This window comes from Zootermopsis nevadensis, unplaced genomic scaffold (assembly GCF_977971745.1).
Source record: "Zootermopsis nevadensis isolate Lab colony 2312 unplaced genomic scaffold, Znev_1.0 Znev_ptg000013l, whole genome shotgun sequence".
Taxonomy (NCBI): domain Eukaryota; kingdom Metazoa; phylum Arthropoda; class Insecta; order Blattodea; family Termopsidae; genus Zootermopsis; species Zootermopsis nevadensis.
Window position 1 is genome coordinate 6,413,638 of NW_028259145.1, and position 13,976 is coordinate 6,427,613.

Sequence of the window (13,976 nt, forward strand, 5' to 3'; positions counted from 1 at the left end):
ATATGTACAGTTTTATTTCCAACTTCAGAATTCGAATATTGTATTCAAATGCACCTTTCCCTGTATTCTTGCAAGTGACGCGTTAACCAAATAAAGCAGTGTGTGTGTGCGCGTATTCTGGTTAATTTATTGGGGGACGATATGAATACAATAAAGAGGAACGCAGAAGTTTTACTAGAGGCTAGTAGACGTGGGGCTAGAAGTATATTCAGAAAAAACAAAGTACATGTTAGTATCTCGTCGTCAGAAGACAGGCGGGCAAAATTATCTTAGGGTAGCTAATAAGTCCTTTGAAAGGGTTACAAAGTTCAAATATTTGGGAACAACAATAACACATCAAAATGATACTCGTGAGGAAGTTAGGAGGAGACTAAATTCCGAAAATGCTTGCTACTTCTCAGTTCAAAATATTTTGTCTTCCCGTCTGATTTCTAAGAACCTGAAAATTAAAGTATACAAAAAATAATCTTGCCTGTTGTTTTGTGTGGGTGCGAAACATGGTCTCTCACTCAGAGGGAGGAACACAGATTGCAGGTATGTGAGGAGGATATTTGGGCCTAGGAGAGAAGACGATGGGGCATGGAGAAAACTGCATAATGACGAACGTATGAGATGGGCGAGGAATGTAGCGCGCATGGATGGGACAAGAGGTGTGCACCGGGTATTGGTTGGGAGGTCTGAGGGGAAGAGACCGTTGGGGAGACCTAGACATAGATGGGAGGATAATCTCAGGCGGAATCTATGGGAGATAGGAGTTGAGGGTGATTGGATTTTGTCGGCCCAGGGCAGGGTCCGGTGGAGGGCTTTGGAAGATGACAAACAGTGTGACGCGAGTTTCCATTGCCCCCCACCATTCCAAGTGGCGAAGGACTTGCTCCTCGGTCTCCGAGAAAGCGGAAGCCCTGGCCGACAACCAGTTTCAGCAGGTGGACGATCCATTGGACCCGGCAGTTATTGCCATGGTCAACGAGGCAATGCTGGCATACGAGTATGCCCCCCGCAAGTGAATCGAAATTAACGAGTCCCTCGGAACCCTTTCAGGCCATGAAGGGACTCAAGGTTGGCAAGGCCCCGGGCCCCAAAAGTATTCCGAACAGGGCCCTGAGACGTCTGCCAAGGCGCGCGATAACGTTTCTCACGAAAGTGTTTAACGCGGTCCTCCGCAGGCAGCGCTTCCCCTCGGCATGGAAACACGCTCGCGCGGTGTCCATACTGAAGCCGGGGAAGGACCCCACGCTGCCCTCTTCCTACAGACCGAGTTGTCTTGACACGGTCGACAAGCTCTGCGAGAAGATCCTATTAACTAGGGTCCTACGCGAGGTAGACGAACATGGAGTGCTGCGTGACGAGCAGTTTGGGTTTCGTCCCAGACATAGCACGACGCTTCAGTTGGTCCGCCTTCTTGAGAGTTAACAGAAACTTTAACGAGAGGCGGCTAACCGGCGCGGTTTTGCTGAATGTGGCCAAAGCCTTGGACAAACTGTGGGTCAAAGGCCTCCTTTACAAGCTAGCAATCCTGAACTTCCCGTCCTACCTGGTGAAGACCATTTCATCATACCTCGACTGCTGAATAACCTTCCAGTCAGCCACACCCGCGTGCCGTTCAGTCTCTATATGAAAGACATACCCACTCCCTCCCGCCACGTCGAGCTAGAGCAGTACCGGGATGACACGGCTGTCGTTGCCACGTTCCGTAGGTCATGGCCCCTTGGTACGTTAGTAACAGGCAAATTGACGAGGATTTGGGGATCCCGCTCTTCTCCGACCTCATCAGAGCACTGACCAACTCAGAGTCAGCGGACGCAGGGAATCCCCTAGTGCTGCAAATTGCAAGGCACTTGTGCCGACCACGGTCTGACTGAGTTCACCCACGGGCAACCGAGGGGCGCTGATGATCAGCAAGCCAGTCAAGACTTTCCCTGTAAAGACGGCCAAGTCGGCACAACGGGTGGTCTAACCACTCGGTTACCCTGACAGGTTTTCCGTGATTTTTCTCAGTTGTAAGGAAAATTCGAGGGTTTAATTCAAAAGAGTCACGGCCCGCCATCCCCAATCACGGAGGCCTTCAGCCGAAGCGATCCCTCCCCCTCAGGGTTCAAATCCCAGAGAACCATCCAACCAGAATTCTTTGCACGAAGGACAAGTGGCCTGATAGGGATAACATCTCATCAGCAGCAACAGAGCCTAGTTTGAATAGTCAAGGCTTCCGCCACGACTAAACCCCGTTAGCGTAAGCGAATTCCCGTTTTAGTTACAAGGCTCTGTTTGCCATTTCCAGCAATGCGTTTTGTACGCAGGAATGGTGTTACCTAGCAAGGGACGTCTTGCGTCTCCGTCCTTAGTTAGCTTTTTGGTTGGTTGGTTGGCCAATCATGCATTCACTGAAACGTCGCCTTTCTGTTCCGAATTGACGCTGCTCGGCGCCCGAGAAGATTTTATCAGCATTTGTGGTATTTCTTCTACCATCACAACGTCAGTACAGCAAACTACATCAATAAGTGTGGACCCTCTAACCATCCTTTATACCGGATCCAGAAAATGTAAGTATGAAGTTTACATTTTCTGTCTTGATCTCTTCCTTCGCATCCTGTCTGAACACCTCGTTCATCAGTGGAGTCGTGGTCTGTTTCAGGCATTTTAACATAACACCTTACAAAATTAATATGGATGTTAATTAACACATTTGCGGTACACCTTGCAAACTGGCACAGAAGGAAAGACTGTCTTCGCCAAAAAAGGAAAAATTAAGAGAACTCGAAAAAGTAACGGGATTCGAGGTGACGATTGTGAATTGGATTGTAGTACCGTGTGGTCTGAAAAACACTGACCGGCGTTAGATAGTGGCTTTTTCCCCGTCTTCAGGAAACTGGACTGCTTTCGAACAGAACTGGTAAGGGCGGTGATGTGACATGACCGCCCTTACCAGTGCCTGACTGAATGATGATGAATTAGCTGGTCATTCTCTTGCCCGAAATTTTTATGTTAGTAGATTTCTAAAATAGGTTTTAAAACAAATTGAACATTTATTTTTAAAAACAATGCAAATAATATTCTTATATGCAATCTTTCTTTCTATATAAATTTCTGATTCCCCGTTGTCGTCAACCAATTTGTCGTCAAAAAATGACGTCATCAAACAATGTTACGTTATTTGTTTACTCGGCATTGTTGTACCAACACAATAATGCCGAGTAAACAAATGACTTGAGTAAGAAACTAAACTAACCCCCCCCCGGGGGTTGGGGGGTTGGTCAAGTGTTTTAACCCTCCATTCGGGGGGGTTGGTTTAGTTTCTTACTCAAGATTTTAAAACTCAACCAACCCCCCCCTCGAAGGGGGTTGGTCAAGTATTTTAACCCCTCCATTCGGGAGGGTTGGTTTAGTTTCTTACTCAAGATTTTAAAACGCAACCAACCCCCCGAGGAGCTCCGAAAGGAGCGCTCTGCTCTAGTGTATAAAAATATACATTGGAGAAGGCACGAGAAAAATGGTTTTTGAGATCTGTGTAAAACAAGATGACTGTCTTCTGGGTTTTGGCACCGTGTAGTCTGGTAGAAACTTACCAACGGTTCAGAGATCCTTGCTGCCTCCGTCATCAGGGCGACTGATCGCCCTGACGATGGACCTCCGAAACGTTGGTAAACTTGTACCAGAGTACACAATACTATAATACGGGAGACACCCACCTTCAGACACACCGCCGTGAGAACTTCAAATCCTACTATTAAAAAAGCCCATACAGGAATACCTCGTTTTATTGCGCTACACAGATATTGCGAGGGTTTTTTTATACAAATTTGAGGTTTGTGGCAACCCTGCGTCGAGAAAGTCTATCGGCGCCATTTTTACAATAGCGTGTGCTCACTTCGTGTCTCTGTGTCACATTTTGGTAATTCTCTCAATGTCCTTTTAGACATAATTCTATTGCACACTTAATAGACTACGATATAGTGTAAACATAACTTTTATATGCACTGGGAAACCAAAAAATTCGTGTTACTCGCTTTATTGCGGTGGTCTGGAACCGGACCCGCAATATCTCCGAGGTATGCCTATACATTTTATATGAAGTAGTTCGTTGTGCAGGTTTTTCTAATATTGATTGTACGAACGTGTTTCTTGTTATAGTGAAAGAGGCGTTGTTGTCGCAGTTTTGTGAAGATTGGTCACTGGGCCGGTGCAACGCGCCAAGGTTCCTCGTGTGACGTGTCATGTTCATGTCAGCGCCGCTTTACATCGTCAGCGCCACCAGCAAGGAGGCGCTACCACTCAAGTTTGAAAAGATTGTGATGCCGTAGCTGACAATGATGATGGTGCTTTACCAGTCTCCCCGCAGGCTGTGCCCATTGCGCATGGGCGAGTGAGGTAGTTTTGTTCGAGAGACTACAAATAAATAAATATCCAGGTACTACCGCGTCAGTCTGTCAGTGCTCAGCGTGTGGAAAGGAATTCATAACACGTGTAAACTACCACAAAAATTGTTCTTGCCATAAATTTTTTATTACTATTGATTATTAATATTATTTTATAAATATAGACGGTTGGCGGCAAAAAAAAAGGTGCATATCGAGACAGGGAATGATGAGTCGAAAGTGCGTATTGTGAAGTGTGAGTAGTCGATTGTATTTTATCGCATTGTGCGATTGCAGGTTACTACATTGTTGCTCCATCACATCCGACCCCGCCCTGGTCTTCTGTCTCGCCTTTATCCAATAACCAACATTGACTAGCTCCAAATTCTTGGCATTTTAGGTAAAAATATTTAAAATAGGACACAAATACAAAGTCCCTGGAGAACAATTTCTTTTCTCTTTGTATCTTTCATGTTCTCGCTCTTTTTCTCACACTCTGACGTGACAGATTGTAGTTATTTCCTTCCACGTTGCCACATCTCCCCACTTTAAGGAGGCCAGAATCTCGTTGTATTAAAGAGTGAAGTTTGGCAACATCTCATATAAAGGCATGAGTAACTCGTAGAAATTTTCCTTTTAGACATATTATCAGCCCTCAGAGTAAGTAGAAGTAATTTTAGGATTTCCTTGGAAGCAAATCTGATTTGACAAAAAAAGAAGAGATAAAAATGTTAGTAAAGGAAACAGCTTTTTTCAGATTAAAGAGGCATGCAATATAAAGTCTACCTAGGTTTCGAACTAAGTAACTAATTAAGGCCTGCCATGTACTAGCTTGTTACCATTTCTCTCGTCTCCGCTAGCATATAGAGGAAGGACATGCTGTTTCGCAGAGAAGCTACTAGATATAATAATTAATAATAATACAAACGAGACTATTCTTACTAATACTCCAGAAACACTAAATCTGCTACCAAGCTGTAGACCAAAGCCAGTAAGTCCGTAGAAACTTGTAGCCGTATTTATACTTCCAGCGATTTCCAAGCACCTTCCCCTCGCGCACCCATAATTACGTCCGTTGCGCTATGGAATAATGGAAATATTGCAGAAGTATTTTCAAAGTAGCGCCAACATAGAAGACATTGGGGAAAATAAGCTCCCTCCCAGCCACGTGCTTATGACTCGACTTGTTATAAATCTGAAGGAGATGTCAGCGCACTCTCTGATTCATTCAGTCCGATGTTGGTTGGTCGAGCGTCCGGCTGGCGGCGTCAGTTGAGTGAAGGGAGACCGAACAAACCGCTCGCTAAAACAGTATCATTTCAATAGAAATAATGAATTACATTTGTCATTGTTGCGTGCGTGTGATGTGTGTATGCCCACAGGAGATACTCCCCCTGTCAGCGTTTGAGGTTATTCGAGGGGAGATGTTTTTAATACCCCGGTGATATTTGTTAATAATAGTTTGAACGAGTGGAACTATCACTACCAAAGTAAAATAATAATAATAATAATAATAAAAGTATGTTTCAAGGATATTTGAACGCTCACAAGGAAACAGTACTATACATCATGAAACACGTAGGCCAATTTATTGCGAACCCGATGTGTATGATACTACATATAATAACAAAAGGTCATTTCTTGTTGAATACTTGATTGTGAACAAACTAGTTCCGAGCACTGTTTTAAGTGCTTTTATTTTTTGGGCTGTGTGAAAGCTAAGTAGGGTTGGATTTAGCTTTTTGCCTAGCTCCAATTTTTTCCAGTTATGGCGATTCAAATTCATTCCTCAAACAAAAGGCTTTCTGCCCATCCCCCCCACCCCAGCCCTGACCTCCTAATCCCATTGCATTGTTCTGTAGTCCAATTAAGTGTAGATTCCCCTCTCCCGTGTAGTACCATTATGAAATCACTCAACTGCATTACTGCTGCTTGCAGTGTGACGAAGCAGACCACGGGCAGCAGTTTGGACTATGGCAGATATACTGTACATTAATACATATCCTAACGCTTTTATTGCTCTGTTTGTGTGTGTGTGAGAGAGAGAAAGTGTGTGTGAGTGCGCGTGCGCACGGCACATCGCAACGAGCACTGCCGAAGTGCATGATGCCTCAGTGGCGTGCATACTAGTGTGTGACAACATGCACAATAGGTTGTGAATGTTTTAGAGGAAAGTGCGATTCATGACAGGAGAAGAGAAATCGTGCAATCGAGTCACTCAAAAAGCTATCCAAAGTGGATATAGCACGTCCATCATCAACACTATTAAATAGTGCCAGCCCCAACAATAACCTGGCATGGCAGGTCAAACGTGCTGTTATGTTATTTATACCAGTATCTATTTTTTGAATCGTTAATTTTTAAATAGGCTGATTGTAACATAAGTCTGATCATGACCTTAAAGTAAGTAAGTAAGAATAGCTTAGGTAAAAGGCACTAGTTATGTTTGTTACAATTTGAAAAATTTTATATGTGTTGAATAATATTTACAAAAACATTCCTCTAAAAGTGCAGAATTTATGTGCATGATCCTCCATAATTGTTAATGGCATGCAAAAGTGGATTGAGCCAGCCACTGATTGGGTAAGGCAGCAAACAAACATAATCCTGAAGATTTACTTAAAGTAGGACTAACAACACTACAGGCAGCATTGGAGATGTGTCTTTTAATTGGCCATTGCTGAAGTGGATACTATATTGACATAGACACTTGAAAGAAAAGGCAAATTATCATTATCATTCCAAAATATAAGAATCCTTACTGTCTCTAGAATTTGTCACTAATTCTAAATCGAATCATAGTAGTAGTTAACCTGAAGTCCATTGACATTCTGTGTTCGTAAAAATGTGGAATTTCACAGAGACCCTCATGTGTTTATAGATGGCCAGTACATCCATCCTCAATAGATGCATGAAGCGCTACAGATATACAAATTGTCACATTCTCAACAACACAGGTGAGTGTGTGTGTGGAAGAGAATGAAATCCTTGGCTTAAAAAAAGTAACGGCATTGTTGGCCTTTCTTACGTCAGATTACATTGGTTGGAATGTTGTTATGCTGTTGTAAACACGACATACTATTCATGAATTGAAGGATGCTTGTCGGAATTGTAGCACTGAATTTATTGAACATTCTCTGCTTTAGAATACTCGGTGGCCAACACCAAGTTTCGAGACAAATGAGTAAATAAACATGAAGATAAATTTCATAAATGTCAAATATAAAATTATACTGGAAATTGTGCTGAACTGAAATTGTGTGTGTGTGTGTTGAGAGCTTTGACGTCTTTCAGAAGATCAGGTTTGGCCCAGTATTGAATCTTTATATGAACATGAGCTCAAACTGATAATAGAGTATTTCAAGTCGTGCTTTAGAGTTCATTAAAGCTTTCATTGCCATTCCAACCAACCAACAACCACTTTCCCATGTCATAATGGAGTTCTCTACTAAGTTTGGTTTAAATTAGCCTAGAGCAGTGGTTCTTAACCAAGGGGTTATTAAAACATGGGACATCGCACATTTTTTTAAAATAAAATATGTGTCAATAGAACGACATCTGGCAGTAAAAAAAATCAAAGAATGTTTTATATAACTTAAAATATTTCTATTAAAAATGTCTACAGATAGCAAAATATGAAAGTTACCAACTGATATTAATGGTATTTTACCGTGAAACGTGCATTTGTCTTGCCTTTACAAATTTATAAATCTGTGGCACTGCAGAGGAAACACATGACACCAACAAGTCGTTCATCGTTGATGGAAGGCTGCGTTGTTTTCCCCAAACAGCCACTGATGAGAGTCCAAACTTGCAAAAGCATGAAGTAGGAAAATGCTCTAAAACCATTTTTGAAACTTCTGAAACCAGTTCAGGAATAACTTATCCAAGTCTTCTACAGAGAAATTGAAACTAACCTTTTATGTGAGGAGATATCAGTCAGTTGATCATCGCTTGGCTTTTCTTTTTAGCAGGAGCAAAGGTATTCCTTTTTCTGTGGAATAAACACTCACCTTTTGGACAAGTCACTGAGAGAAGTAGTCCAACAGTTGTTATGTAGTTCATTTACATATATCACTGTGATGCTGGTTGGCGTTTGGATGTTGACGCTACTGTCATCTGTAATTTGTTCAACAAACTCTCATGTAAGGATGGATGATTCAAGTTATTCTTATCTTATCAAAGCAGTTTGACCAGATTTCCATTTACTCCGTTAACGCATTGAATATACCCTGCATAATAATATTTTTATTGTAAGATTTGAGGTTTTCACAGCAGTGAGTATGAAGATTTCCGTCTTCTGGGTTGTTGCACTGTGTAGTCTGGTCGATGGTTACCAACGTTTCAGAGGTCATACTGCCTCGGTCATCAGAGTATGAAGATTTCTGTCTTCTGGGTTGTTGCGCTGTGTAGTATGGTAGAAGTTTACCAAAGTTTCAGAGGTCATACTGCCTCCGTCATCGCCCTGATGACGGAGGCAGTAACATCGACCAGACTACACAGCGCAACAACCCAGAAGACAGAAATCTTCATACTCTGATGACCGAGGCAGTATGACCTCTGAAACGTTGGTAACCATCGACCAGACTACACAGCGCAACAACCCAGAAGACAGAAATCTTAATATTTTTATTCCTCCCCGCAAACTTATTTTGAGCTCATTGAGATAAGAAAATATGTGCCACATTGCTTCATTGTCATGAACGTATGTCATTAATTCAGCTCTTGGCTAAAATACTGTGTAGCCAATTCTTTCCTCTTAATAACCAGTGCAAGAGGAGGGAGGAGGTTTAATCTGAATTCAGTGTTTTTCCTCAATAATGCAGGAAACAAGTGAGACTCCACTGCTAGCCTCTTAATGGCATTTCTTCTTGTAGCTTTATGGGTAGCTATGTGGGTCTTAGCTTGTTCGACAAGTTTTTTCCATTCTGTCCTATCATTCACAATTCTTCTCCATCCCCTCACTCCCATCGTCCTCACATCCTCCTCCACGTCATCTATCCATTGTTTCCTTGGTCTTAATGGCATTTACCACTGTGATGTTTTAATGAAGTACTTTCATTAATTTGGGGACATTACTTAGGTAGTAAGAGAATTTTGCGTATCCTTTTTTAATCTAGCAAAGAGCCCACTTGTCTAACTTGGTAGTTTATTTAACTCTGTAACTGCATACAGACGTACATGTTAACCATTTCACTGAACAAACACGTCAAAAAGACGTTGACCCGTTGTGTGACCACGCAGTACCTTGCAGCAAAAGAAAACATACATTTTTCCACGGATCCTTCTGAAATATATCTGACAAAAGCTATAAACTGCACTAGATTCAGAATCTCAGTGGATTCACTAAACTCGATTACAACATACATGCTTTTATTTGGATTATGTATCAGCTGTTCAGTAATTAATTTCAAAATAATTTCATTTGAAAATGGAATACTTTTTAGTTGTTTTTTAGCTTTCACCACATAAATTGGTGCAGGAGTAAAATCTGCATGGTTTTGAACAGTACTGTACAATTTACATTTTTGTAAATTTTTAATGATACATGATGAAACACTTCAAGTAAATTCTTATTAATGTTACAAATATTACAGATCACATTTTTTTAGTGTAATCGACAGGGCTATCTTTTAAATCGAAGGTTTTGTTTCCAAACGCCACACAAACTCTGAAGACCTCACACTCATAGAAGACAGAACTGTATACAGCAGATTTGCAGTCTTTTATCTCTAAACATAAATCCACATTGCAAGTAGCTTTCATTGTACTTCATGTTTTCATTTTATTTTCTTCATTCTGCGTCTGGGAAACTGAAGGGGCACTTCTTTCCAAATACTTGTCGATCATGGGTATAAAAATGTTTTAAAATGTAGAAATGGACAGCTCAAGACAAAATGACACAAAGCTGTCAGTGGGATGTGGAACGTACTCGGGTCACGTCTCGGCCGAAGTCAAGTATACACTTGTCTACGCTGGTGCACTTCAGTGATGTGTCACGGTGTTCACTGGCTTGTCTTATCTCATTTCCACCCTCTTCTGACATGCCAGCTCAGATGGTACGCGCACAACGTGTTTTACTGAAGAGGGTCATGGACAATTGCAAAAGTTTTCACTTAAGAAAATGGGTCATCAGAGATGGAAGGTTGAGAAACACTGGCCTAGAGTAATAGAAATTATTAGTAGAGAATACTCCCATAAACAAATATGGTGACAAAACTAGCAAAAACTACATATCTTATTCAGCAAGCAAATTTGACGAATCAGAAAAATGTGAAGTTATGACAATGGTAATGAGTGTGTAATGAAATGCTCTTGATTATTTATATAGAGCTATCTTAAACTTCAGATTTATCATGTTGATACTTTTAATGAATATTTTAAAAATATGTTTGCAGTTAATTTTAAATCAGTGGATCCCAAACAGAGTTCAGTAAACTGAAATTGCAGTTATTCTGAACAGATAATTGAAAGTGATCGTGTGTTGTTAAATCGTTGATTCGTGCGCTGATCTCTGTATAAGGTGGGAACCACTCTTTTAAAATTCCAGAAGATGATACAGAAGTGTTTGGTAGATATTTGCCTTATACTGGCTCATTATTTTGCGTCATTGGCTTACATGGTCTGGGCAGCTTTGTATGTACAGCAAAGCTGTATCCACAGGTGCTGATTGTTCAAGATTAATACAGTTACTTCAGATTCGTGCCATATTGAAGTCCGTAATATCTAAAAAGAAATCCCTGTCTAGTCCTTTTGCTGTATTAGGCGTTGGCGTACAGAATCGAAAATGAAGCTGTAATGCAAGTCACATCGACATTAATTGAATTTTTATTAATGAAATGGTTTAAATGCAATCCTTACTAATAATATTTGTATCAACAATAATGATGTTCTAAGTACAACAGTGTGGTATACTTACATATCGAAGTTCCCCATTGTTCTCATGTAGTACACAAAGCTTTGCCGTTGATCTGGCTTAGCAAGTACTGAAACAAGCTCACAAGAATGGGGATGTGTCAAGAACATGGCAGAGCAATAACAGCAGTGAATCTGCATCTTAGCTATCAGAAATTACCATTATTCTGATGTTTTACTAATGTTTCTTTGTTTTGCAGTAAAATTTTACTTCTCAGTAGTTCACTTGTAACATGTAGAAGCCCTTAACCTTCTCATAAATATGTTTCAGCCAGAAAGATGTATCTTGTAGGAAGGCCATGTTCGTGAATATGTTTGGAGAAAACATGCTGTTGAATAATTGTAAAAACTGTAAAGCATTCTGCCTCCAGACATTACTCATTAAGACCAAGTTGACTTTACATTGTTTGATGGACATGCTATAACCGCTAATTTTAAATCTGTCAAAGTAGCAAGAAAGTAAAAAAGCAACGATAATTCTACAGTGCTGAAGATTCTTCTCTCAAATCATACATTGCCTTTTGAAGGATTTAGCTCGAGGTAAGACGTGCTGAAGTGATTTCCATTCAGCTATTCATTTTAGCCAGCCAAGCCAGAGAAAAATCCAGGCAGTATTGTAATATAAATAATCTAAATAATAGCCCAAAAGTAGGAGTAGCATGCCATCTAGAGCCAGTGGATAAAACCTTCAGTTTATTATTACCAAAAATGATAATATTAATAATAATCTGTATAATACAAAGTGACATACAGAGTAAATTAAAATATTTACACAAACAACGTCTGAAACTTTGTGAGGCATTATGGAGTATTTCATTCTTATACAATATGAGTCAATTAACTACACTCGTCTGAACGATCATTTTTATATCCACTTCTTTGTATTGCATCATGTACATAAGTGTAAATATGACACCATTGTTTGTTTTACACCTGATAATGTTTATTGTTGACAATTTTAAAAAGTACATAAAGGGTTATTTTACTTTGTTGAGTGGATTATAAAAATCTGAAAAATTCTACTGATGTCATATGTCCCATATTTTGTAGCAGATGACAGACGTTTCAAAAGTACATTCTAATATGATTATAATAATAACAATTATTATTGTCATCAACAAACTGACAATGCAGCTGTGTTATTTGGTTTAGCATGTCACAATGTTAAACTTCTTTCGGATTTGAGGAACAGACTCTGGTTCTAGATTTTCCTCTAGATTGCTTTTTGTCTTGGCTTTGTTTCTTCACTTACAAGTTATAAGTATTGTTCTTGGCTACGTGCCAAGCAAAAACTTGCTTTGACATTTGGGACTTAGCCCACTCTATGCCATAACTGTTTTAACTGCAGTTCAAACATTTAGAAGTGTACTGACACAGCATTATTAAAATCAATCTTAATACTTCTACGTCCTGTATAACAATCCAAATTTATAACAGAATGTTTGTTTACTGCCAACATTATTCACTGTGTGAGAAAGGGCCAAAGGCTGAAATCAGTTGAATGCATAGGAGTTAATGATAATAAAATTGTTCTCATGAATCATTCTGTATGAATGTTTCAAAGATTGGACTTAACTTTAGTCATTGTTAACTTTGGAACCAATTGAGTTTCTCCTTCCATGTTTTCCAAGTGGAGATGTTTGAAGAATAAGTGATTTTTTAGTAGGTGATGTGTTTGAATGTACAGATTACTGTGGCAGACAATAGCCATCCACCTCTTTGTTAGCTCTCTCTTTCTGTCTCTCTCTCTCTCACCGTATTCTCCTCCTGCAGATAGTCCAAAAAGACCCTTCAAAGAATGAATCCATCCTATTTTTGCCATTCACTCAGCCATCTAGAACGTAGCCTCTCCCCTTCCTGATTACCACATCAACCACAGATTCTGTCCAAGTGATCCTTGCGTCAGGAGAAATCAAACCGCCCGCTGCCACTCTTCATCTGCCACGGTTGATATGCACCGTGGGCCGAAGTGTGTTCTTTTTTTCAATGCCAATAAAACTTTTAAAATGATCATGACTGTGTGAGTCATTGTTACTTTCATAGGTCATAAGTAGCAACAACAATGCCCACATGGAAAGTCCTCCAATAACTTTTCCTTTATTTTCACTTGTTTCTTTGTTTTACAGAGTCAGTAGGGATTCTTTATTGTTTGAAACTGATTGTATTTATAAATTCCTTGGCTGTGCTGTATGGTGCATCTCCTGCCATATAAATACATCTGTGTTGTACCCCTTGTGTTATGGGTCAAATGGGCAATAAAATTAAGTGAATGCCATTACCCATGCATCTTACACATTGTTAAAATAAGCAATTTTCAAATAAAACATTCAATGACTGATGTCATTTATTTTAACAGTTCTTCCTAGTGTGAGCATTTGTTCGCTGTGAATCGCTCTGGACACTATTTGTCACAAGGTAAGTATAAAACACATGAGTTACATAATTCAGTGAACCTCAATTGTTTTAAAATAAAAAAGGGCCATGACAGTTGTATGTATCAGGTTGCAAGTCTTTATGAGTACTATTACTGACATCATGAAATGTCATTACCAGTTCTTAGAGTAAAGTGAAGTTTCGACTCTGCATGTTGTTAACAAACAACAAAATAACTCGTATACTGATACTTGGCTTTGCTATTTTCCCAAACTAAACACACCTGTCCCTCGATTTATAAATTTTTACTACAATTTCCTTTATGGTTCTTGAAAG

At 40.0% G+C, this 13,976-nt stretch overlaps 1 protein-coding gene across 16 annotated transcripts in view; it reads left to right on the plus strand.

Annotated features, from left to right (window-relative positions):
• Positions 1 to 13,602, plus strand: part of Sh (Potassium voltage-gated channel protein Shaker) — a 349,783-nt gene extending 336,181 nt beyond the window's left edge. For 9 of the 16 annotated variants that reach the window (XM_022062089.2, XM_022062092.2, XM_022062096.2 and 6 more), the window contains exon 8: positions 4,129 to 13,602. The gene's annotated coding sequence lies outside the window, so the exon portion shown is untranslated. The remainder of the gene's footprint in view (positions 1 to 4,128) is intronic. The other 7 variants (XR_015535057.1, XR_015535058.1, XR_015535059.1 and 4 more) reach the window with 7 other exon arrangements.
• Positions 13,603 to 13,976: the final 374 nt, after the last annotated feature.